General features: G+C 38.8%; 1 pseudogene; it reads right to left on the bottom strand.

Moving 5' to 3' along the window:
• Nucleotides 1-3,895: 3,895 nt before the first annotated feature.
• LOC118614645 lies at nt 3,896-4,014 on the bottom strand (annotated as a pseudogene).
• Nucleotides 4,015-4,590: the final 576 nt, after the last annotated feature.

The raw sequence follows: 4,590 nt of genomic DNA, 5'->3' as shown, positions 1-4,590 counted from the left end.
AAGTTTATTTTTTTTAAGTAAAAGAATTTAATTAGTTTAAACTTCATCATACTGCCCAAACAGGAAAATAAAGCAATAACAGTAGTAGCAAAACAAAACTCTGTAAAGTTAATGTGCTAAACAAAAATTTGGTTCGATTCTATAGATGAGAAGTGCTAAAACATTTTGACCACAGAATTTCTGAGGTGTAGAAGGGGATATAACATGGGATGGGAAGGCTGAGTTTAATTTATTTCTCCCGTCTTTTATTTGTCCTAATAATTCGAGGGTTCTTTCAATGTTGTCTGTAATTATTAGGCCAAGAGATTTTAGCTGACGCAAGGTTGCAACATTCAGTACGCAGGAAAAACGGTACAAATGAAAGTCAAAATAAGTTTCTCTTCCTGGAGTTATTAGACGAGTGGGAACAGCTTGTTCGCTAATTGCACAGATGAAGTCATTTTTGTTTTACTGATTGTAAAGGCTTGACATGAGAATCTTTCAGTTCCATCTTGCTCTGCTATCTAACGCTGGTGACAGGCATTTAAGAACTGCCTGTTCTGTCCAAAAGGTTCACTGTCTACCAAGTATTATCAGACTGTCTATATACATAGTTAAACTGCTCCCAATGGTTTTGAGGCACAGCAGACCCTCCGTGTGGCAGGCACGCCTCAAGCCGTAATTCTCCCCTTTGGATTTCATAGTCGTCATTTGACTTTGAAAAAAAAAAAATTTGTTTTTTGCTCATTTAAACTTCAAAGACGGTGGTTAAGATTTTGCTTTTTTTTTTTTTAATTGCTTTTATTTTAAAACAAACTTACTTGTTTCCAAATGCAAAGAGTTTTGCAAAACAGAGTAAAATACTTTACATGATGTCTCGGATCCTTCCTTAAGTTTATTTTCATGGTATAATCAGTTTCATTTGTTGGAGAATCCTTGAGGCCGTTTCACATTTTGTTAAATACTAACGCACGCCAAATCTGTAGACTCATAGGGGGTTGATGGTGTGAAGCAGAAAGGTTTTGCAAAATTAGGGCAAATTAAGCTAAAGGTCAGTGTTAGGATCGAATGTTATAATTTCCACTAGCTCACATGAAAGAGAAAAAAAGAGGAAGCCCTACAGGGGAATCCAGGAACACCCTTTCCAAACAGTTACTTGCTGTTCATCAATGTGAAAGCAACATGGTCCGTCAAGCGCTCTTGTTTTTGAGAATTTGCAATTATTACTTGTTCTAATAGAAATATTGGCTCCGAGCTCTTTGCAGGAGAGGCGTATTTTGCAATAACCTCTTCTTTATAAAGCCTGAGTCTATTTGAACACATCGGGCTACCATTTGCCCTGATACGAAAGTTGATAATATGAGTCCTTTTGGTCTCTTGTCTTTCTTGTCTTGTAATGGCCCCAAATAATGAACCCTTTCACATTTTTTATTTAAATAATTTCTAAAATATGCAAAGCCATTAAAACAAGCCTGCAGTTGCACTAATTTCTGTGGAAATATTAAAAGGCAGATAGACAATTCTGGACAATAGACAAAAATGCATTAAGCTGTTTATTACATTCTGAATTTCTTCCTAGTGCACATGTTGGCAACTTCCCTGCAAGGAAAAAGGTAGGAAAAATCAGAGGGGATATAACTATTTTATTTTTGTAATAGAAAATAACACTGAACTTTGCATAGTAGTCCTGTCTGACAAACTGATAATATAAGCTACATAAATTATTTTGAATTTCTAGTATCCATAATTTTAAAAGTAAGTTTATTTTAATAATATATTTTATTTAATCAATAAATCTAAACTATTATCATTTCAATGTATAATCAATACAAGAAGTTTTAATGAAATAGCTTGCATTCTTTTTCTCATACTAAGGCTTTGAAATCTGGTGTGTATTTTATATTCACAGCAAATATGAATTAGGACTAGTCACATTTCAAATGCTCACTACATGTGGCTAGCGTCTACTGTGTTGAACAGAGCAAAGTTATAGAGTAGTATGTATTCACTTACTAGAAAGAAAAAAAGAAAGAAAGAAAGAAAGAAAGAAAGAAAGAAAGAAAGAAAGAAAGAAAGAAAGAAAGAAAGAGAAAGAAAAAGGAAGGAAGAAAGGAAGGTAGGAAGAGAAGAGATGAGAAGAGAAAAGAAAAAAGAAAAAAAAGGAAAAGAAAGAGAAAGGAAAGAAGAAAGGAAGGGAAAGGGAAAGGGAAAGACAATCTTTTGTCTTTGGGAACTCTCACAGTTTTTCCCTTGAACTTTATAGATGCTACAATGCCCTCACCCCCAGGCCCTGGTATGTTCCTGTCCAGAATGATTATACCTCAAAGTGTTCTGCAGGCTCTAAAGAAGCAGGTCCACCAGAACTTGGTGGTACCTTGCTTTCCTGCGTCTACTATATTATCACTGTGCCCAAGTCAAAGATGAATCTCGACTTCTGACTACAGTATCAGCCTTCTAGAACCCTTTACACTTCAGGGCCTCTGGCCCAACAGCCTACTGTTAAAGCTGATCTGAAGCCAAGAGAAGGCTCATCCAATTCTAATGGGCAAAAGCTATGTCATCCTGAACGGCCTATCAACAAGCACACATTCGGTGCCTATATAGGCTAAGCACTGCCTTAGTCGTAAGCTCTTTTGCTCAGGTCCTCATTTGCTTTCAGCGGCACTTCCGTAGCGTCCTCATTTCTGCCTCTGTTCCCCAGTTCTAAAGTAAACCTCCATGGACCGGCTAAAGAGTTTGCTTAAATGTATCTGGTTGTTCTGCTTCCCCAGCGGACCTCTGAGATGGCTCTCCGGGCTAGTAAAGTGCCAGCTCTTTCGTGCTACATATGAGGCCCAGCCACCCGGCCCCAACCCGTGTCCCAAGCTACGCCTCTGTCTCGTTTCCTCATTGCGTGGTCTCTCCCTCATACTCTCTCCACACACGCTCCAGCCACGTGGCTTCTTGCTATATCATTCTTCCGTACCAGGTTTATAGACACAATTTCCTTTGCCTAGAATGTGCTTTTCCCTCTTGCTTACAGGTAGAAATCCTACTCATCCATTCTATAAAATCAACGTTGGTGTGCTGGCTTCCCTATTTATTCCATGAGGGAGCAGCCTGCTAAGCTGAAAATAACCTTGTTTCTGAGGTTCGAAGTTGAGCTCCATCTTCTTGGTTTGATCATTTTCTTGCTTTAGAGAAGAGCTACACTAATCCATGAGCAGCTCCAATAACCTTTGAACAGCATAAATGCCCTAGCCTTATCAAGATTAATCTCTCAGGAAAAACGAGTAAAAGCTTCTTTTAAACGTTGCACTTGAAAGCTATTTGAAAAGCAGAATTAGCAATATTTAATACAGTCATGCAAAGAAGGGACTAAAATTAAGACATGGACCCTTTAACTCCTTGTTTTGCCCGAGTCCACACAAGCACACATTTTATTAGTATTTGTTATCCCTTTGCTGATTTTCAGGGCAGTTTCCCATTTATGCTTTTTATTGCAGAGCTATCAACAATTCACTCTCACACCTCAGCACGTCCCAAGTCAAGCACATCACCATCTCTTTAAATTTATTCTTCTGGATTCTTTGAGTCCTGGGAAGGACATCACTTGGAGTTATACCCAATGTGTTCTCTGTCACTCCTGGCAATGAATAAATTGCCAAATCTTCTTATTCTACTTCTGCAGCATCTCTGACAATTATTCCCTCCCGCTCCCCCCACTGCCAACATTCTAGTTCAGGCCCATGTTGCCTCCCACCTATACCCTTGGAATCACCTCCAGCTCTGTTTCCTTCAACTCCTAAATTCCAACATCTACCGAGATTTCTTTTTCTTTTCTTTTCTTTTTTTTTTAGACAAGGCACCCTTTGGTTGACCTCACAAACTGCAAAGACTTTGTCAGCTTACAATCCCTTATTTTTTAATTTTCTTATGCCTATAGCACCTGGTCTTCCCAGGTGGCCTCCCATCCAAGTACTAACCAGGCCTGACCCTGCTTAACTTCTGAGATCAGACAGGATCGGGCTTGTTCAGGTTGACATGGCCATAGACTACCAAGATTTCTAAAACTCAGCTGTAAGCATATCACCTCCCAGCTGAAAAACCCTCAGTTCCTCCCTATCTCCTAATAAACAAAGTCCAAATTCTTCAGCCTGACATTCAAGGCCCACCCATGCTCTGACCCCAATATAATGTTATAGTGGGACTTCCTCCTACTCTGCTACATGTGTTCCAGCCAAAATGTACTAATTCTCTCCCAAATACTGTCTGCCCATTCTAGCATCTGGTCTTCATCTGTAGCGTTCTTCTATCTTCTTACTTCCCTAAATTCTTGCTGATTGAAATATAACCACAAGTTCCAGTCAAAACTACTACCTCTTCCATGAAGTCCTTCTGGATTTTTCAGCAGAAAATAATCTTTTGGTACTTGTACATACTTTATTTGTATTTTTGATGTGACCCTTATGACAGTGTATAGTGTAAGCTTGTTTTAAATTAAAAACGTACAACATACAACAACCACGGTGAGCCTGGCCATTTGATTTTCAAATACATTTCAGACAAGAAGTAGCAAATTAGGAGCAGGCAATACAAACGCACAGTCACATGAGCATCGGTGAGGCTGAC

Source organism: Rousettus aegyptiacus, unplaced genomic scaffold (genome assembly GCF_014176215.1).
Source record: "Rousettus aegyptiacus isolate mRouAeg1 unplaced genomic scaffold, mRouAeg1.p scaffold_m13_p_2, whole genome shotgun sequence".
In the NCBI taxonomy this organism is placed as follows: domain Eukaryota; kingdom Metazoa; phylum Chordata; class Mammalia; order Chiroptera; family Pteropodidae; genus Rousettus; species Rousettus aegyptiacus.
The sequence above is the reverse complement of the archived record's forward strand: the minus strand, read 5'-3'. Positions and strand labels throughout refer to the sequence as shown.